This window comes from Telopea speciosissima, chromosome 4, assembly GCF_018873765.1.
Source record: "Telopea speciosissima isolate NSW1024214 ecotype Mountain lineage chromosome 4, Tspe_v1, whole genome shotgun sequence".
NCBI classification, from domain to species: domain Eukaryota; kingdom Viridiplantae; phylum Streptophyta; class Magnoliopsida; order Proteales; family Proteaceae; genus Telopea; species Telopea speciosissima.
In genome coordinates this window covers 88,951-111,713 of record NC_057919.1, presented here as the reverse complement: position 1 = coordinate 111,713, position 22,763 = coordinate 88,951, and the positions used below count along the sequence as shown (strand labels likewise).

The 22,763-nt window shown below is 37.3% G+C and overlaps 1 protein-coding gene across 1 annotated transcript in view; it reads left to right on the top strand.

Moving 5' to 3' along the window:
- The first annotated feature begins 13,568 nt into the window (after window positions 1-13,568).
- LOC122658126 (ubiquitin carboxyl-terminal hydrolase 26-like) overlaps window positions 13,569-22,763 on the top strand; it is an 86,318-nt gene continuing 77,123 nt past the window's right edge. The window contains exon 1 of the mRNA XM_043853027.1: window positions 13,569-13,681. The gene's annotated coding sequence lies outside the window, so the exon portion shown is untranslated. The remainder of the gene's footprint in view (window positions 13,682-22,763) is intronic.

Genomic DNA, 22,763 nt, shown 5'->3' with positions numbered 1-22,763 from the left:
TTCTTTAAATTTAATGGGTGGTTTAATCCTGAGTGCTCTGTCTTAAATTGATTGGGGGCTTCTAAGGATTCATGGGGGGGCAAAAAGGGAAAAAGTATTTATTTTGCAAGCTAGAGAGGAATTGAAAATTCGGTCAATTTGATGGTCTGCATGTGATAAAGTTGGAAGTAATTGGGTAACTTGTACATACGAGCCAAGGATTTGTGGTCTTGTATAAAATTGTATAGAATTTCGTGAGATTCAGTATTCTTAATTGATGAAAGAATTACCCACCTACTGTAACAGGAATTTGAAAATTCGGTGATGAGACCTTATTTTTCTCAAAGAAATATAACAAAATATTTACACATTGGGTAAGAAATGAGGTTGGAGATTGTATTCTCGAAATTGCATCAGTTTAGGCTCTGTATGGCAACATTTTTGTTTTAAAAAACTGATTTTGGGTCTGACACAGTTGTAAGTGTTTCTGTGTTTTTTGACGTTTCTGGGTTTTAAAATGTTGTATGGTATCATTGAAAAAGAAAATGTTTTTGTAACTAAGAAGAAATAGAAACTTGTATGGGTTGCACTTAAAAAGTTGTTTAGATAGTACATCCATGAGTTTGAACCAATTATTATAGATATATGTAGAGTTGAAATAAAACATAAACAATCATAATGTATATTATCATGTTCCATATCAACAAAACAGTTGTAACATCAAGTACAAAATACTTTGGTCGATTTCTTCGTGGTGGATGAGTACGAATGTTATTCTTGTGAACATTACCCTCAAGTTTTATTAGATTTCTAGTAGTGTTGATCCAAGCCTGGCCTTGTGAATTCTAACCAAAAGGCAACCTTGTTATCGCTTATTCTACATACACAAGTTAACTTTGAAGGGATGCAAGTCCATTTTCAGATGAATTGAATAATTCAGTCTCGCAACAAGAAGTAAAGAGTATTAGGTGGTAAAACACTATTAACCGTCACAACTTGTGAACCTGTTAATTTCTTGATTAATACAACTGTAAGGAAGATACATGGGCATGTAAACTATGTCAAATGAAGCAAGTACAAAGCTAAGGAAAAAGGATGAGATTGCCATGAAGAAATCATATGATAACTGATGGATGTATGGACAGTTTCATCATTTAATCTATTGTTTTCGACTTTAAACTTTGCCAGGCCGAGCCAACTTCCATGGAGAGAGAGAGAGAGAGAAAGAGAGCTGTCTTGCAATGGCGAACTCTGCAAGGGCGAGCCAACTTCCAGGGAAAGGAAGGAAAATCTTGAGCGACCTGTTGAGCATGAGTCAATAGTCAATTCAGCTGTTACTTATGAATGCACCTTCTATTGAATATGGACTAATCCAGGTTAGACAATTGGGGGAGGTTTCACATATTGCAGAACTTAAATTGTTCTCGGAAGTGGAGCTTGGACCAGATTTGCATCCCGTTCCTTGACAAGATAAAAGACAATATTCTTCTTTTCTTCAAGCGATATGACTCAGAGAAAGAAGAGTTCCGATATGTTGGAAGGATTTCAGTTAAGGGTATTTGTAAGCCAATGGATATCCTAACAAAATTAAATGAAAATGGCTGGCTTTGCCCCAAATGTAGTAGGGTTTAGGGTTTAGGCTTTGCCCCATGTCTTATATCAGTTTCCACTTCTGGGCCCTCCAGGTAAAATAGAAAATATTCTTCCAGAATGCGAGTTGTTTTATAGTATGAAATTAACTGATATGTATAAAAATACGCCTTTACACGTGTCGACACACCCTCACAGCTCCACTGACGATACATTGCTATGTGGTCCACCCCTCATTAAACCCATTTGCAACCGCCATACCTTCCAATCCCTTCTATTGACAGCTCATCACGATCGACTCTATCCAGAGTCAGCCATGCTATCTGTCCAGCCAAACCTAAACCAATAACCCTGGAAACACATATTGACCCAATAAACTCATAAAACCCTTAAACCCAATAAGCCATTAATCCTAAAACCCAATAAATATATTTTCACAACATTGGTACACAAGGTTGTACATTATTTTCTCGTACAAAATAGCTTCTTAATCAATTTCATTATTAATGATGTGAGGGTGATAGACTTGATTGTTGACGAGTCAGTCGGATTATTATAGGCAAATAAATTCGGATGTTGTAATTCAATTTTTGAATCGGTCAAAGTAATTTATATTAACTTGGTGTAGACAACTGCTTTTAAATAATAGACTATTGATCATCCTTTATTCATCAATATTGCAGATCTGTTCCTCCAACTATCCAGCCCTGGTCCCCCCTGACCCCCCCCCCCCCTTTATAAAGCTAAATTCTAATGCATCTTTCAAGGATGGTCAAGGGGCCATCGGGTGTATTTTAAGCAACAGTACATGTGAGCCTTGCCTAGCCTTCTTAGCTCCAGTTTCTATCTCCTCCGCCCTCCAAGGGGAAACTCTCACTATAAGGAGGGGCTTGCTGTATGGTATATCCGAGGACATTGAATTCTTACTTGTTGAATCGGATTGTAAAGAATTGGTGGGATATTTACAGCAGGGTATCCCTCCTCCTATAGAAATTTTCTCCATAGTTAAGGACATTTCCTACTTATCTTCTTATTTTAGGTCATGTTCCTTCTCTTTCATCTCCAGGGAGACTAACAGCGTGGTTGACCCCCTGGCCAGGAAGGCCCTGTCTTGTTCGTGTGAGACAGTGTGGCCTCTTTCCACTTCATGGCTTTCGGAGGCTTACAATTCGGATGCTATGTGCTCTACACGTTTAAATAAATAGTTTTGCTCTTTACCAAAATATATATATATATATATATATATATATTGCAGATCTGTTCATAAAACCCTGTAATTATCAAAATTCAGACCCGAATCCAACATCATTCCACTGCCAAAGGGACAGCATTTCAGTACATAAAAGACAATATTGCAAACCTATACATAAGACAACTGTACTCTTAAATGAATCCAAACATAACTACATCAAATCCAACATCATGTATTGATATTAAATTATACATCATTAAATATCAATAGATCACTTGATGAAACACCCAACCTAGACATCAAGTTGTTTCAATTCAAATCATCAAATACGGTACAAGTTACTGTTCTAGGCACATTAAATCAAACAATATACAATATTTTGTGTTACCACCCCATTAAAATGCCAATACATGAGTCAACAGATATATTACAAACATCTCTCAATCTTCTCTACTACCCCTACAACATGACGCAATTTTTTTTCTTCAGCTCAACCGCACTGAAGGCATCTAACATTTTTTTTAACATTCTTGTTTGATTTTCCGAGCCATTAATCGCTACTCTAAAATATACTTTCATAAACTCATTTGAAGCCAAAGGACCTTCAGACGTGGATGTCTTCGCGCAATCAAATGAACTACACTTACGTTGGGAAGAAGGAGCTTCATACTTTGAGGTTTCATCGTCTATCCAAGCGAACATTCCACACTCATTGTCTGCAACCTGTAGTTTAATTCAAATAATGTTAGAAAAAACAGAAAACAACTTAAAACCAACTTTATTTGTTATAAAGGACATACAAATGTATAAGTTGGTATAGTATTCATACCGATTTTGATTTGGGACAACACTCGAACACCCGACCTTTGCTTCTTTCAGTTTTTTAAGTTCTAACCGTATATTGTCCATTTCCACAGTCACATAATCTAAATTGATCTACCCACAATAAGAATTGGTATCCTTATGTACATTTGTAAAATTCTCAACCTCTATTTTTTTCTGGCCTACAAACTTCAATCTTGCAACTCTTACCGCATAATTCACAAGTAGCAACGTTTTTCATAGTATTAGTAGAAGTCATCTGGTGAATTGATTAAAACAAAAAAGATGAATTATTTCAAGCAAAATCAATGAGATTCAATATTTAATTTTAATCAAAACAAGCTGTTCCAGATAGAAATATCTCTTTACCTATTTTGTGCTTTCTTTAATATATTCCCAGAACACATACAAAATGGATGAATGATCAAATTCCTTGTTGAGCATAAATTGATACATTACATATGCATAATTTCAGGTCTACATAAAATTTATCACTCTATGTAAAGGTGACACGGAACAATTGGCATGAGACTGAAAAATTAGCATTTATTCCATCAACAGAACTTTATATGCGCAAATCTATGACCTACAAAATGTCAGCATAGCTCAGGCCATATGGAGAAATTTTTCAAATGCAACTTCTTAAGCATTACCAAACAAAAAATTTTAAGTAGAAGTATAATAGAAATAATATGCATTGATTCCATGATTAGAATTTGTAAGCCATAATTAGAATTTTTAAGCCATAAACTTCCCCTAAAATTTTCAGCTTCTCAATACCAATAATATTACACAACAAATAAATGAATGGTGCAAATCTGGGATGGATGAGGCCTTAATGGGTGGAATTATCCATGGGAACTGATGTTGTTTGAACCTCCAGGGTGTTTGGGGGCTTGGCTAATGGAATCTGAAGGAACTGTGTAAGGGAGGTGCATTACCTCTTCATGATCACCCAGGGATGACAGTGTTAAGCAAAGTTTTGTATGGCTCTGTCTATGTTAAAGCATATGATGTGAGCATAAATTCGTACAGGATCGCAAATAGACTGATCAAGAACACAATCAAATAGTGACAGAATCGATCGAGGGAGCATACCTTCTTTAGGATCCATGGAGACAACGAAGAACGTAGCAGAATAAACTTTAATCTCCCTTGAACCAAGGATCTTCTCCTCTAAACTCCCCTTTAGCACTGGCTCAATGGTAGAACTTTCAAGTCACCATTCTTCCAGAGTGATGTCGCAATAATGTGAATGATCAGGGTTTAGAGGAGGGACCTAGCTTCCCTTTTATACAGATTCCCATTAGATCTTTCCATTACAGATCTAACGGTAATCTGTGAGCCCACACTAGCCAGTCCATATTAGATCCCCAAAATATTGCATATCTGCCTTATTAGACCAACCCCATATAAATAGTAATTGCCACAATTAATAAAGCCCACCTAATAGGTAAGAATATAAATAAAATATTCTAACATTCTCCCACTTGGGCTATATTAATTGTAACCAAAGTTAGAAAACCAAAAATTCCATTTTTGTTCAAAACATTTTGAAAACCTACGCGCACCTTTATGTTGGTCTAGAGATAATTCTCAAGGATCAATCCCTTCACATAGAGTCTTAAACACCGAATCTTGGTAGTAACTGCATCTTTTAAGCGACACAAGACCATCCATAGTCACGAATGCCCTTAACTCTACTGAAATGGATGCAATATGGTAGTGTAGCAACTAAATGACACTTTATAGATAATCTTTTATGTGTCATCTCTTTGTCAGTCCGATTCTCTTTCCTTAAGTGACACAATGACACAATAGAGAAAACTTTATGGCTTCAACAAACCTGTATGTCTTACATTTAGTAACTCGAGTTTTACTTTATGTGATACAAGACATACCTTGAGGCCAATAACTAAGTGCCCTGGCCTTTGCTTAAGGTTATCACGTACCTTAAGACTTTAAAACTTATATCTATATATATATATATATATATATATATATATATATATATATATATCATATCAATAATAAAAACACCCATGTGTTCAAAAGAACCTGTATGCAATGACAACTAATATATATAAGCCAAAGTTTTACCACACAGTAAAAAATTCACAGATGAATAGAAATTTCATTTTACAATGGAGCAAAGAAATAACTCCCACTAACCAAGCGCATCTCATAATGCACCTGAGCCCATGTTTATGACATATCTTTCAAAACACAAGGGCGAAGACCTTTGGTTAGGGAAGCTGTAACCATATCATCTGTACCAATATGCTCCACTTCATTGTCACCTTTCTGTACTGTCTCCTTTATGGTCAAATACTTGACCTTCATGTTCTTAGACCCTCTAAGTCCTTTATTGTTGTTTTATAAACAACACAGAAGAACTATCATCACAGTATATCTGGATGGGTCTATTCACAAAATCTAAAATGGTCAACTACTTTATGAGATTCCTGAGTCAAATAACCTAAGTAGCAGCCCCATGACACGCTACAAACTTTAACTAATATACTCGAAGTGGTTACCAATGTCTGTTTTATACTATTCCATGATATTGCCCTTCCTGCCATCAGAAAACATAACTAGATGTGGACCTCCTATCATCCTCATAGCCAGTAAGATCGAAAACTGTATGACCCACTAGCTTGAGTCTAGGATCGTGTCTGTATGTTGCATATAATCTTTTGTCCCCTTCAAGTACCTCAATGCTTTCTTGGCAGCAACCCAGTGGCTAGGACCAGGATTGTACTGATATCTGCCAAGAAGACCCGTCACAAAGGCAATATCTGGTCTGATACAGACCTGAGCATATATGATACTACCTAGTGCGCTAGCATAAGGCACCTTATTATTTTATCCCTCTCAGTTTCATTTTTCTGGGCATTGTGTTGAGCTCAGTTCGTCACCCTCGAGAACATAAACATTCCCAGGTTTGCAATCCAGCATACTGAACCTCTCCTGAATACGATCAACATAAGCCCTCTGAGAAAAACTTAGTAAACGGCGAGAACGATCTCTATGGATCTCAATGCCAAGGATAAAAGAAAACTCACCTAGGTCCTTCATGTCAAATTCCTTAGATAATAGTTGTTTTGTATTATGCAACATCCCTAGGTCACTGCTAGCAAGCAGGATGTCATCTACATAAAATATGAGAAAATAGAATTTGCTCCCACTGACCTTGTGATATATACACTGATCTACTTTGTTTTCCACCAAACCGAATGAAGTCACAACACTGTCGAACTTCAAATACCTTTACCTGGAAGCTTGTTTGACACCGTAAATAGACTTCTTGAGTCTACATAAGATGGTCTGAACCATCCATCGTAAAAACCCTCAGGCTGAACCATATAGACCTCCTCATCAAGGTTTTCATTCAGAAAGGCAGTCTTCATGTCCATCTGATGTAATTCCATGTTGAAATGAACTACTAATGTCATTATCCCCTGAAAGAATCCTTCGAAGAGACTGGAGGAAAAATCCCGTTATAGTCTACTTCCTCTCTCTGAGTGAATCCCTTGGCTACCAGTCTGGCTTTAAACCTCTCAATCTTACCTTCGGAATCCTTTTGGTCTTGTACACCCAATGGGCTTACAACCTTTAGGTAAATCAACAAGATCCCAAACACCATTATGTTTCAACAATTGTACCTCATCTCTCATCATATATAACCGCAAATCTAACTGAGGACTAGAAAACAACGCCTGAATAAGTAACTAGATGAACCACACAGCCTATGCCATAGTCATGTTCTCCCAGATAGACCTCATAGATAGATAGTATAATTGAATTTCTCTGCCTGATGGATTTTCGTAATGGTGCCACCACTGTCTCACCCTGAATCTGAGAAATCTCAGCTGGAACTGCATCAATGATATGATTCTCAGACGCATCCTGATGAAGAGGAATCTCATCACGTGCTACATGAATGCCAAGGACTGTATCAATATCAGACTCCTGAACTCCAGCAGGTGTAACCAATGGCGTAGTATGCCCCATATCCGTCTGAATAGGTAGAAGAACAGGTATTGATGTACTCATTATATCACTATCTTGAATAGTCTGAGAACAATCATTATTTTCGGCCACATCAAATTCCAGAAACTACGTTGTTTGTGGTTTCATAATTCTAGTGCCTCCGCAGGGATTATAAAATTTATATCCCTTCAAATGATCTGGATAGCTGACATAATAGCAATGAGTAGTCCTGGGATCCAACTTGTTCAAAGTCGGATAATATAGTTTTACTTCTGCAGGGCATCCCTAAACTCTAAGATGGTTTAAACTGGGTTTAGTGGCTATATGGTTAAGGATATAAATGATAATTTTCAAAGCCTCTCCCATAAGAACTTAGGTAAATTTGCCCTATTAATCATACTCCTCACCAGTTCCTTAAGGGTGCGGTGCAGTTATGCCTTTCGGCGACACCATTTTGCTAAGGACTTCGTGGCATAGTAAACTGACTAACTATCCCAGAGTCCTACTAGGTATTTGGTAAACGGGCCCTTAAGCTGTCCAGCATCGTCATGTCTGCCATAATACTCACTCCCACGACCGGATCTAACAATTTTAATAACTTTCCCAGGTGTTTCTCAACTTAAGTCCTAAAAAACTTGAAGTAGTCAAGAGATTCAGACTTATCTTTAATTAAGAACAGATAGCCATATCGGAAATAGTCATTTGTAAAAGTGATAAAAAAAAATTTAACACAGTGTGGCTGAATAGGGACCACTAATGGCAGTATGATTGACCTCCAACAGGTCAAAACTACAGACTGTAGTTTTCTTCTTTATTTTTGGTCATCTTTCCCTTACAACAGTCTACACAAGTTTCTAGATCACTTTCGAGAGTATGTAGGACGTCAGACTTTATTAGCCTTTCTACTCTAGCCTTAGAAAAATGACCTAACCTCTTGTGCCACACTGTGAATGATCGTTCTTTAGGTAAGGGCTTTTTGAAAACAACGTTTTCATTGGGAGACTAACACAATCTATACAATCCATTGGACATAATGCAAGAACCATACAGTTCTTTATTTTAAAATGGTAACCACCAATGTCCAACACTGAAATCGAAATTAAATTTCGCCTGAAGGATGGTACATAAAAGGTGTTCTTTAAAGTCAAATTAAAACTAGAAACTAGTAATAAAATGATATCTCCCACAAACTTTACGTCAACATAGCCATTGCTCCCTATGACAAGCCTTGATTCATCCTGATTTGGCATTTTTCGGTTTATGAACCCCTTGTATGGTAAAGCCAAAGAATCATTACCTGATGGCTTGGGTTTTGATAACCAAGTCTTCTATTTGTTGCAGTCCTTCTCTATGTGACCCTTCTTCTTGCAAAAGAAACAGCGATCACACTCTTTCTTGAAAGAGTCTTTCTTGGGTCCCAAATTGTTAATCGGGCCGGACTCTTTATTGGTAGACTTTTGAGTATGGTTTTTAGACTTTTACTCTTATGGGATTTGGAAATAAAAAGGACAGTGATGGATTTATCTTTCTTTAGTTTCTCTTCCTCATATACAACCCTAGAAATAAGGTCATTAATACTCCCGACTCTATCTTGGGAAAATAGTAAGTTTGATTGATGTTAAATTCAGAAGATAGAGTATCAGGAAGAGGAATGTTCAAGGCCTTGAGTCTAGTTTGGTAATCAACCATTCTAATAATATAATCCCCAACTCCCCCAGAACCATCATATCCCATATTAAATAGCCCTAGCAGAAGCCACCCACTATTAGCATTCGATGAAACTATGTATCTGATGGAAATTACATCTAGCAATTCTCGGGCAGTATATTTATCAGGCAGACCACTTTATGATATTCTTTATAGATAGTACAGTTAAGTGATTACTCTTTTCCCATGCAGAATGCACTAAATTTTTTCATCTTCAGTACTATCAGTTATTAGGTTTACTGGCCTATCCATTACAAGGGACGTATGCACATCTACCATTTTCATGGCAAACATAATGTCCTCTTGCCACTTCTTAAAATTTAACTCAATAATCTCAATGGTAACCATATTATTGTTGACAGAAAAAGAAGTGATAAAAATCGAACAATGTATATTATTAGCACAATGTGAGTAATGTGTAACTTTGGAAACTATATAAATACACATTTTAGAAAGTTCACAAGCATCACCATGTAAACACCTTTGGGCAAAATTCATGATATGCAGTTGTAATACCCCCCTCACACACATCAGCGGCCATGAGAATATATTATAATCATCGATAATCTACCACCTTTGGGTGTATAGACTTCTTGGGCCAGTCAATCTTCAACCATATGCTGCATGTGTGACCCTCTAAGAACCAATACACAATCATCACCTTTGGGTGTATAATTATGCATTAGAACCAAATAAATCCCTTTACCATATAAGACTGATATTCCATGAACCCAACCAAGAGTGTCACTTTTGGCGGTCACCTCTCAATTAGATCCACAAAACTCTCTTATATAGGGATATACTTTATGTTACTCACAAACCATAATGTATGTAATTTTAGAATGGATGACAAGGGGCTAAATTGTCAAAAAACTACAACACATGCCAATCACATTGTTCGAAAAGGTTTGGGATTGCAAAAGCAATCAAACTTAATTAACCAAAATTGCTAGATTACATAAAACAATTATTCTAACAATATAGAACTGGCAGAAATTGCAGAATCATAGCAGAAAAAATCTAAAATTAACAAAAAGATTCCAAAAATCATGCAAAATGGTGGAAAAGTAACAAAAAAACCACTATTTTTGCAATTTTGACAAATCCTGAGGCATCAAATATACCCAAGTGACCTATCAAAATGTAGGGAATTTCGAGACGAATCCAATGGTACCTGAAACGCCCCAAATGGAGCTCCCACGCTCCCTCACGCGCCAGTCAAAGTTTGCGCGTGCAAACCACGCGCGGTCAAAGATTCCAAAACCAAAACAGAATCAAAATCGGGTTCAGGGCATGATTCAACCGCGGCTAGGTTCGGTTCGGTCCAAATAGTCCACCCATGTAAATCGGACCGGTCAACGGGTCGACAAGACGAGTAATTGGATCGACCCGATGGGTCGACGAGTTGGGTTCCAGGGTCGACCCGGATGGGTCAAGTTTCGGGTTGACCCGAATGGGTAATGCTCTCGGTCATGGGTCTGACCCGAATGGGTCGCGGGTTCAGGGTCGCGGGTCTTACCCATATGGGTCGGTCTCTGTTGACCGAGTTGACCCATGGGTCAGGTCAAAATTCCTTCTTTTAAAAAAAAAAAAAATCCAACGAGCGAGTGAGATCACCCGTCGGAGTCCGCCGACAATCCACATACCAAAATGCTCACGACGCCGAGACCTTCAACCCCGTATGGCTGATTTCAATTTTCGTCGACCGAAAATTCTGATAGTGACCGAAAAACGTACGGATTCGACAGGAAACCCCATAAAATTTTTGTCCAACAAATTGATTCAAAACCACAAGGAACAAAAGTCACAAATCAATCCATATGGGTTCATAATCAAGTCTATAACAGCTCTGATACCACATGTGAGCATAAATCCATACAGAATTGCAAATAGACTGATCAAGAACACAATCAAATAGTGACAGAATCGATCAAGGGAGCGTACCTTCTTTAGGATCCATGGAGACGACGAATAGCGCATCAGAATAAACTTTAATCTCCCTTGAAGCAAGGATCTTCTCCTCTAAACTCCCCTTTAGCACTGGCTCAATGGTAGAACTTTCAAGTCACCATTCCTCCAGAGTGGTGTCGCAATAATATGAATGATCAGGGTTTAGAGGAGGGACCTAGCTTCCATTTTATACAGATTCCCATTAGATCTTCCCATTATAGATCTAACGGTACTCTGTGAGTCCACACTAGCCAGTCCATATTAGATCCCTAAGATATTGCATATCTGCTTTATTAGACCAACCCCATATAAATAGTAATTGCCACAATTAATAGAGCCCACCTAATAGGTAAGAATATAAATAAAATATTCTAACATATGATTGCGTCAAGGTGGAGAAGTCTCATAACCATAGAACAGGTGAGCAGTTATGTTCTACAATCAAAACATAAATTTCAACTAATGAGATTGAGTTATATGCAGATGAATACAAAGCTAATTTAAGTTTTTTTATTTACAATTGTTTCTTCTTACTGACATATATATGAAAATTAATTATCTTGGGTTTGGGTTGTAGTGGGATTAGCAACTAAAGCTATACATGACATTATAAGAGCTCCAACTGAACCAACAATTTTGTTCCTAACTACTTGCCAAGTGAAACAGATTTGTCAACAGTTCTACTCCAACTAAACCAACAGTTCAATCTCAAGTTGAACAGTTCTGATAATGGATCTATTATCTACTACATGCCATGGTTTCAACCTGTTTACATTTATTACAACTCCCATTTCCCTGGACCTAAAATTGGCATTGATTGAACAGTAGTTCGTTCAACAACCATACTTTCCCATTCCCCATCTCTCCACAACCCATTATTGCACCTGCATATTTCCCCACTTCACTTTTTTATGGATAAAAAAATTGTGCCCTCATACCTCTAGGATCCTTCTATTGTAGTTGAGGATGGGGCTAATGGCAATGGCTATGGTGGAGTTCTACCAATACATGACTCCAAAATTATTTGTCTGCCCAGAGATAGCTCCTGACCATCACCCGATGTCGGCTTCTAAGTATTGGTGGAGTTCTACCAATACATTATTTGAAACCTCTGACTGCTTCTAAGTATAGTAATCCATCAGAAATGAAGCATCAAAGTCTCTGTGACTGAATCATGCCTCTTCCTGGTACCAAATGCAGTGTTTAGAGGGAGATTTATGTAAACCAAAGTCTATAGGTGCTGGGGGGACAACACAATAATAAAGAAAGGATATCAAAAGGCAATAATGCAAACCATTCGAGAGTAGCTGCTAGCTAATAGTAACATAAATTATCATCACATCCAAACTTTAAGAAACGACGGATGTGGTTTTCCAAACAAGAGAGAAGACTCAAGATCCAACATTATTACATTCATACTCCTCAATGCTATCAACACATAAGAATAGACCTTCATCATTTGCAGATTGTATTTGATAAAATTAAACTGTGTAAGAGTTCAACACCCTTCTTGCATTCTTGACACAAAAAACTAAAGAACCAGAGAACATACTCTTTCCAGACCAAAAACAACTTCAATTATATGAACAATGATTTCAATAGAGGAAAAAAGATCGACAAGAGTGGGATAGACGTCTAACCTTCAGATACCGAGATTTTATCGTTGATCAACTGAATAAGGATCGTCGGAAAACCTACCCTTTCTAGACCAAAAACATAGATCACGACTTTCGTTCCTCCAATTTTTTTTTTTCTTTTCAATATTAAGATAAAAATTCATCAGTCGATCAACTCCTAAACATATCAAACTCTTCAACTTCAGATTTATAATGCATAAAATGAAAAAGTGAGAGAAAGAAACAGAGAACTAACGCTCGAAACCAAGATCGACAGGAGTGGGATAGAAATCTAACCTTCACAATATACCGAGATTTTACCGGTGATCAACTGAATAAGGATCGCCCGAAGATGGATTGCCAGTAAACCTACCCTTTCCAGGCCAAAAACACAGATTGTGACCTTCGTTCATCCAAAATTATTTTTTATTTTTTATCTTTTCAATATAATTCCCTCTGGTGTTTCCGGTAATGGGTTTTTTTTTTAATTGTAACCGGTTAAGGTAACTGTAAAATGCCGGTTTCCTGTCAGTCGTTTGAACGGGTACGATTCACAGGGTAAATCTCAACGGCTGAGATTCACCCGTCGCGTTTGGTAGTGCGCTTATGGTACTTTTTTCCCCTAATGTAAAACTTTCATCTCTCTGAAAATATATTCAATCCAAATCGACTCCCATACCTCTCTGATACTCTCCAATGGCGACCTGTTGAGAATTGAGATACGACTATAATGTTTTGATGGTCACGGGAAACCTGAAAACAATCTTAGGAAAAGCTCGCCTCGCTGTGGACTTTTGGAATCGCTCCATTCGGTAGCCGCCGTTTCGGTGAGGTAGGTTATATTTTTTTCTCTGGAAATCCTTTGATTTTACTGTCTCCCTCCTCTGTTTATCACGCACAGCCCCCTTATTTCTCGTTCACGCTACCTACCACTTCCGCACAACCCCCCAAACTCCGGACTCTTTTTTTTTTTTTTGTGACTTCCAAACACAGCTAGGGTTAGGAGACGGAGAGACCAGACAGCGGACAGATTTTGTTCTTTCTTTTTTCACGATCTACGTCCTCGTCTGATCACGGTTTTCTTTTCTTTCTCTCTTTCTTTGTGTTAGGGTTTAGAGTTTTGTCTTATAGTTTCGATGAGCTTAGATGGAGAGACCAGACAGCGGACCGATCTCGTTCTTTGTTCTGTATTTGTTTGTCTTTCACGGTCTACGTTGTTGTCTGATCAGGGTTTTATCTGCTGTGTGTGTGTTTGGGTTTAGGTTTTTTTCAGTCTTCATAGTTTCGTTGAGCTTAAGCCCCTATTCCCCTCCTCTATTTTCTTCTAGGGTTAGGAGACGTAGAGACCAGACAGCCGACCGATCTTCTTCTTTGTTCTTGATTTCTTTCTCATTCACGGCTGTCTGTCCGACACTGAGTCTTCCACGGTAGACTTCATACCTGATCAACGGTTTAGTCATACTCCCTCTCTATCTCTATCTGTGTTATGATTATGTATTTTCCATTTTTTCATAGTTTCGTTGAGCTGAATTCCTTATCCCCTTTACTTGCAGCTTTGTTAGGGTTCTTTATTTTTTTCTTTCGCATTGTGGAAAAGAGTTTGCAGACCAAGGTTAAGCGCGAAGTCTGGCTTACGTTGGGAGTCTCTCCCTGTTCAGGTCAATAAATGTAACATAAATTTTTTTTGATTCTCTTCTAATACTATTATTTCTTGATTCAATATGGGTTCAAAATCAACAGCTTTTGCTTTTCTTTTAAGAAATTATATTTAAAATTTCATTTGTATCATTGTCACCCTATGTTGTTTCGTTTTTTTTTATCTTTGAGCAGAGAAGTTGTGATCTTCAATTGTACTTTTAAAATATTTCTTTGTAAATTTTAACATAGATTTTAACTTCTACTTCGTTGCACTGTACCTCTTTCCATAATGAATTGTTCAAACTGTGGTGTATATTTCTAATGAAGGAATTTAGAATTTTAGATTCCTCTACACTATTTAATTGGCTGCTGCATTTAATTGACTTTTATTATATGGACTTCCTTGGTGTTGAACACATAAGATACTAAAGGTATTCTGTAGGTCTTTCCTTTTGGGTTGTCCAATTGTGAAAGATGGTCTCTCTATGACATCTGAATCCACGTTAGCTCGTATTCCCAAAGTATACTGGTAGTGGTAGGATACATAAAAAAAGTCAAGTTCAAAGTAAGTTGCTTAACATCTTTATATGGAACATCAGGTCAGAAACAGGGTGCACTGCATGCTCTAATAGTGCTACAAGGCAAAGCAAACTGGGTACAGTGTCCTTGCTGCGTATTGCATAGTGTTACACCTCAACCATATGGTTGTGTATTAAATGCCAGTTTACCTACTTAAACTGAAAGCCTGAAATGGAGATTATTTTTTTACTTTCACATATGATTTTTAAGAATTCCCAAATACGTAAACAGTTCCACCGGTCTTACATTGATGGAAGCTTTCCATCAGTGACTTTTTTTTGTGAGGTCCTGTTTTCTTGGTTTATTTGTTCAAGGGATATTGTCATACTGAGTCTGGAATGATGAAGCATGGAATTGAAATTCATGCTACTGCAGTTCACAGCATGGAGGACTGTCAACTACATTATTGGATATGGACTAGTGCCATTATTCAAGATACTTGAAATCCATGACAGATGATATATGATTAAGATGTATAATGATGAATTTTGAAGTTTGTAGTGCTCAAATTGGAGTTATCTTAAACCATGTAAATGGCTCACGAATAACATGAGTGACAAGTCTGTTCAACTCAAATATCTTATCATTTCCTTAGGGTTATGTCAAGGTCTTCATCATACCGTGTTTTCTATTGATTGAATTTTCATTTCATTTTGGTAAATTTTTTAAAGTCTACATTAGTTTTACTGCATTTTCTTTATTATGGTTGACTAGATATTTTATATTCAGGTTTCAACCCTTTGCTTGATTATTATTTTTTGTTTCTATGCATTTTCAATGGCAATGTTTCACACTGATTTTCTATTGTATATAGAATAATGCATAGTATGTAGGCTTCCACTTATATGATCATTTTAATTTATTCTTTGGTTACAAAACAGATTACTTTCTTCTATGGTTTAATGGCAACTCAAGGAGAATGTTGTTTTTGATTAAAGGAGGCAAGTTATTATTGGATTTTACCATTATGGAATTTGATGCTTAGATGAAGGAATGAGAGTGACACCACGAAAGAGGTTCCTTAGACTATGATAAAACAGAAACAAATTATATTCTTTGGACAAATGGAATAACATTCAGTACTCATGCACAGCTGCAGTCCGATTTTCATTGTTCTTATGTCGAATGCGTAGTCCTGGTGCCCTTTAGTTAGTAAATCCGAATAAAAATTGACAGCCATAATAAAGTAATGTAGTCCTAGATAGATAGGAGATCTACTAGGCAGGCTTGTCAACCGGTACGGTTTCGGTAAAACGGTACCAAAAATAGGTATCCAATACCGATACCGTACCGTACCGTTTAGAAGGTCTACTTTTAATACCGCAACCGTACCGTGACGGTACGGTTTTGATACGGTATACAAAACGGTATACTCACGGTACGGTTTCGGTATAATATAAAAATGGTACAAAACGGTACAAAAGTATAGAAAATAGAGAGAGAGATATAAAGAGAGCAGCATCAGCTTTGAGAAAATATATCAGAAAATAGAAGAAACCACATCATAGAGAACGAAATCGAACTGAGATTTTTCACAGATTTTCCAGTGATTCACTTATAAAAAAACACAACTACACTCAAAGGTAACCAAGAACGAGAGAGATTCATTGTGTACCTGATAAATCTTCGCCTCCGCTGTTAGGGTTTTCGGTGAACTAAAGAAGACGACCCTTGTGAGTTGTGGTTGAACTTTGAAGAGGTTAAGGTTACTCCATTACTCCATTGTGAGACTGAAGTCTGAAACTTTGAGAATCGAAAGCCTGAAATGCTCCATTGTTGTGAGACTCAAGGTCTCAAACTCTGAAAGTCGCAAGCGGGAGAGGAGTCGAGGAAGAGAGGGCGGAGAGGCCAAGTCGTTAAGAAATTAGGGATTTAGGTTTAGGGTCTTAGGAGTTAGAAGTTGGTTTTACAAAAATACCCCCAAAAAATGGTATGGTTTCGATATGAATTCGGTATAACGGTATGGTAACGGTACATACCGACGGTATTGTACCCAATACCGATACCGTACCATACCGTGATCAAAACCGTTTGCCTATACCGTACCGTACCGTTTTTGAAACGGTGCGGTTTGGTACGGTTTTACACGGGCGGTTTCGATTTCGGTACACGGTTTCGGTTCCAAATTGACACCCTTACTACTAGGTGCCAAACAACCAAGGTCTGGTAAGCTACTGGTTCGATGAGACAGAGTTGGAATTTTAGGTCAATTTTAGGGTTAGGTTCAAGGTAATGGGGATGTATCTTATATGGTAAAGCTAGACAGGTGTAGGGGAGTCCAAGGAAATAGGTTTTATAAGTTTTGAATGGGTAGAAGTAGGTTAGATGTATTTGGGCAGCAACTAGGGTTAGGGTTTTGAAAGGTGGAAGATGATGGAATTTAGGGTAGGAAATCAGGTGGTTGAATGGGCTTAATATTTAGGTCGAGTATGGGTAGGGTGGAGGAGAATAAATGCTAAAAGTTTCAACTAAATCAGATGGTTAAATCTGGGTCTCAGCCAGTAGTAGCGTTCTTTGTTTTTTTCCTGTCTCTGTAGTTGGCTCTTTGTCGTTCTTTTAATGCCATGATCTTCTAGCAAAAAAAAAAAAAGTAGAGATAGGAGAGGGTAAAAGTGTAATTTCAGACAATCGGCTTGGTGGATGATACTGAAATTTGGATTGAGTCTCTCTTAGGGTTTGAGGAAGATTCGATCAAAATTTTAGCAGGTTTTAACGGTTAGATTTGATTGGGCAGAATTCTTGCGAAAATCACCTTGCATGTGACCTTCTAGAAGGGAAGAAGAATAGTTGCAGGTTCTAGGGTTCTAATGGATCTATGGTATTAATGGTGGATGAGGAAGGTAGTAAGGATTGAGTATTGGCAATGGGGATCAATGGGGCTGGGTTTAGAGGATTAGGAGAAGAAGGGGGATGGTTAATAATGTCAAATACTTACTTGGAGTTGCAGGTCTTCAATGGCAGCAGCTTGAAGCCTAGAAACAGGTCCTCCCGATCTACAAGATGCAAGGAGTCGATTGGAGGTCCACCAATCCCTTATAACAGATCCTTCCGGTCTATATGACGCAAGGAGTCAACTAGAGATCCACCAGTCCCTTCACTTTGATATAGACTCACAAGGCAACACTCAACAGAGCAAGGCAGCAGCAAAAGCTATTTTATTAATCAAATTCGTATTCAATACTTTGCCCCCTTACAACCTTACGTAAAAAACTCAAAATTAGACTTTTACACTAAAAAGGAAAGGCCTAAACCCAATCCTTAACTTATTAGGTTACTTAAACTGACTAGGAAACTAACATAGACTTAAAATGGAGTCTTAATTTAGTCCAACTAAACAATTAAAAGACAAACTACTAAAATCACTTAAATTGAACCATTAGTTTAAACTAGCTTTAGGACTAAAACATCTAATCCCGTATGCAACCTAATTACCCATATTTTAGGCCCATAAAAGTGGCCTATTACGTAGAAAACTCATGGGATCAAAGGCTCAACATGCATATAACCCAACGCTAGACTTATTCCTAATAAAATAAGCCCATTTCGGTGATGAATCTACATCATAAAGTCATTTATATACAGTATATTTAGTGTTCAGTTACTGACTCTTGTACAAACTCCGTCAGGTTCCGAGTGCCTGACCACCTTTTTGTTCATGACAAGTGCTGATTTGATTTTACCAGGTCCATGATGAGACTCTTTAGTATTCTGTTGATTTTTCATTTCCATCCTTTTTCTTACCACCGACCAGGCCCACCTGGACCTTTTCCCTTCGAGTGACTCAATACTAAGCTATTGAATCAAGGGCAATATTTCTCTCGATAAAATGGATTGCAATCAACGAAACCTTATACCCGGGAGGATGCTACACCAGGTTGGGGTTCTAGATCCCCCTAGTAAAGCCATTTATTTGCCCACTATTCTTGTCAAAAGGGCAACCCAGATAATGTTTGGTATCTGATATGGCTTTTTTAGGGATTCCTTTTGTCACTGCAACCATGCAATTCAGGCTTTAGTTTATTTCAGTCTCAAGGACCAATCAAAGAAAAAAAATGCCTTCCATCTGAAAATAAGCAGTCAAAAGCATACAAACATGAATGAGCTCTGTAAATGGTAACCATGCAGTTATTTGAGATTACTTTTTCTAAGACGGATAAGAATAATTAATCATCTTCGTATCCTAAATTGTCAATTTTCACCAACTTAAAGTTGAATTATTTCAGGTTGGTTAATGAATTTTTTTTTTGGGCTAATGGCTGATATTTATGGGTGTTATACATGATTTATTATGGTACTTGTTCCATGCAATATTAGTATCTTGTATGAGAAGAAATTATATTTGTGTCCTGCCAGTTTTCCTGATTTCTGTTGAAGTTCTCCGTAAAGGAGGTTTTGTTGTTGACGATGTTTTGTTCTCTTGATGATGCTCTCACATAGGTCACACAACAGTTGGAGAAAAAAGACAACGGGCACGCCATTGACACATGTGGCAATCCCTATGGAGCAACAATCGTTTATGATTTGAAAAGGAAGTTTGATGAATGCCCTAGCATACTACCATTGGATGTGCCAAATACCTCAGAGGTAACTTCACTGTCTTCTTATTGATATCAGAATCTCATTTCCCTTTGAAGGTCACTCATTAAAAGGTCAAAGTGAAAAATGCTGTTTGCTTTATTTTGAAATTGTAATTTTTCCTTTAGTCTTGTAGAAATAGAAACTCCAAACCTATGCAGAATGAACTTGTAGATCAATAATAAATTGTCAGTGTATATGCCTACATGGTACATGACAACTTTTTGAAACTTCTCCAAAAGGATTTATGCTGCAACTAGTCTTATAGAAATAGAAACTCTCTAAACCTATAAAGAATGAACTTGTAGATCAATAATAAGCAGTGGGAGCTCATGGCTCATGGCAACCTGTTGAAATTTCTCCAAAAAGATTTATGCTTCAATGACATGTAAAACTGATGCAATTATACGTTGGATAATTAGGAATTGATTTTTTTATTTTTCTTTACTTCAGCCGTAGATACAAGTAGGGTTTGAGTCAAAGTTGTTTTAGTTTTACAGTCCAATTAGAGTTGAATTTTGTTTTAGATTTAGATAGTCGATTCTAATTTAGATTTCGACAAGGATTAGGATTTTATATTCTCTTTAAATATTTCTTGTAACCAGCGTATTATTCAGTTTTTGGAGAATTGAATGAAATTTTTTATTTGAGTTGAAGCAATGCTTGCCGTGAGCTGCTCCTGTCTCTCTCTCCCTCTTTGATTTCTTCTTTAATTTTCTGCCTCTTTCCCAACCTTAAACCCACTCCCTGCTTCCCTAATCTCCTATTATAACCTTGGTTACTGAGTTTTTTTCTCTCTGGGCGGCACTACTAAATTCAGGAAAAACATCATTGGATCCTTACACACATCGACTGGTCCTGAGATTTGATTCACGAGTTCTCTTCCTTGGGGCGATTTATCTCCTGGATCCCTACTTCTAATAGGTTCATATGTTGTGAGTTACAACTCAGATTCAGATCTGGTTCGTACCTTGTCCGCCAGGTTCTAGTTACAGAATTTTCTTGAAGTTATGGCTTGTTGATTTGGTCTGATGCTGGTTGGAATCAATAGTGGTTTTACTAGCGATCTCTCTGCCAAAGTTGCACTTTGTATGGACAGCCAGAGAGGGAAGGATTAGAAGAGCCCTGGGTTTTCCCGTTTCATGTTCTGGTTTCGTTGTCGAAGGTTGAAGGAGGAGGCAAGTTTGTCAATTTGCAAGTAAGGGCCTAATATTTTTATTAACCCTCCCTTATTTTCTGATATTATTTTGTTTACCCCCCATTTAAATGTTTCCATTCCAAAAACAACTCCCATTAACACGTTATACCCATTCACTTGTTCCTCTTTTATTAGTTGATTCCATCAAATTACGGTTCTGCCACTCATCCATTAAAACCTTTCATTAATTACCATTCTGCTATTGCTCTTGTGAGGCTTCATATATTTACTGTTTTGCCATTCAATTTTGGATTTGAGTGTTTCTTTGCTTGGGTGGGCCCATAAGCAACCCAATAAAGGGTTATTCCAACCCGGGTCTGCATTAAAAACTGCAAAGGTTTATTTTGATTTCAGTGTCCCACTAGCTCTGCCATCATTCAACCTGTCATGGCTGCAATATACATGCTTTAAGTTTGTCATCATATAAAATGGATAAACCATGTATTATACAAAGTAACATGATTCATACGTATCTTGTTATTGGGATTCACTTATGCAGCTCTTCATTGTCCTGGGTTCAGAGTCAATAGTTGATCGATCATTGTCCACTGAATAAATATCTGTGGCATACCTGCATTTGTTTCTCCAAAGTGTTCTGTTAATGTCCAAGCTGAGCACAATATATCCTTACAAAGATGCAGGAGGTTTAAGTTTTCCTCTGTTGCAGCAGATACTGATGTTTAGTGATGCCAAAACAATTCTTCTTCCATAGTAACCAAGAGAGCAGTTTTGTGTTAGTTGTCAGCTTGTTGGCTTTAAGAGGTTCTTTCTTGATATGAAAGATGGAACCAAAGTACCAAACTCGATGAAGTGATCTGTTTCACCTAACTAATTAATGTAGAAGTTGTTCAAGTGAGAACCACTCTACAGTAGGATCGATTATAGGTTGCAGCAGAACATCAAAATAGCAACAAAACCAGAATTAGTAACTTGGAGAATAAGACCCAAACCAGCCAGCAGCCAAACTTGGATCGAGTGGAGGTGGTGTTAAATGGATGTTATATTCCAAAAATCAGCCAATTCTGATGGCTTAATGTTGATTTATGAAGAGGGCTTGAAATTAGAAACTAGCCTTCAAAATAGAAGGTTATTGGAGAGATCACTCTGGCCAGCAGTTGGGAAAGTCAAGCACAGTCGAATGAAGAATAGGATGTGCCCTCAAAATACCCTGAATATGATCATACCCTGACATCATTACTTAACAACCCTTGACTAATGGTAGGAGGTGTGTGTGTAATTTTTTTTTTCTAAATAATGGGAGCCGCTGATAAGTTCCATACTTCGGGTGGGTGCCTTAAAATATTGGCAAATGGTGGCGTTGATAATTTCCCTAAGTTATAAGAATACATGACTCTTAGTATCCCCAACAAAAAAGAAACATACAAGACTCAGCTTGACTCGTTTGTTACTCACCCAAGTCACCAGGTTTTGGATAAGACGAGTTGAGTAAGAAAACTTGGTTTTCCAACTATGAATTATAACTACCATAATAAAGAAAAACAAATATTTCACCACATGACTAATAATATTGGTAATGATTACGAAAAATGCCTTATGAAAGTACATAATGAAGTTACAATATTGTCCATGTCTTTAGTTTGAATTTGAAATTACATCATAAAATTTGCATAGTCAAGTGAATAACAATGCATGTTAAAATAAGAACCACACATGAATAATATAATTATGCAACATGAAACAACACAAATCATAGGTACACCTTTAATAACTGCATTATAATTTGAAATTACATCATAACATTTAGGGTAATTTACACGTCCCCCCTTGATTTTCAAACGAAACTCAGATCACCCCCTAGTTTTTGAAAAAAACTTAAATCACCCGTTCTACACTAACGATGCTAGTTTGCTGTTAGTTATTGACTTATTGGTGTGAAAGGACTATTTTACCTTTATACTAAAAC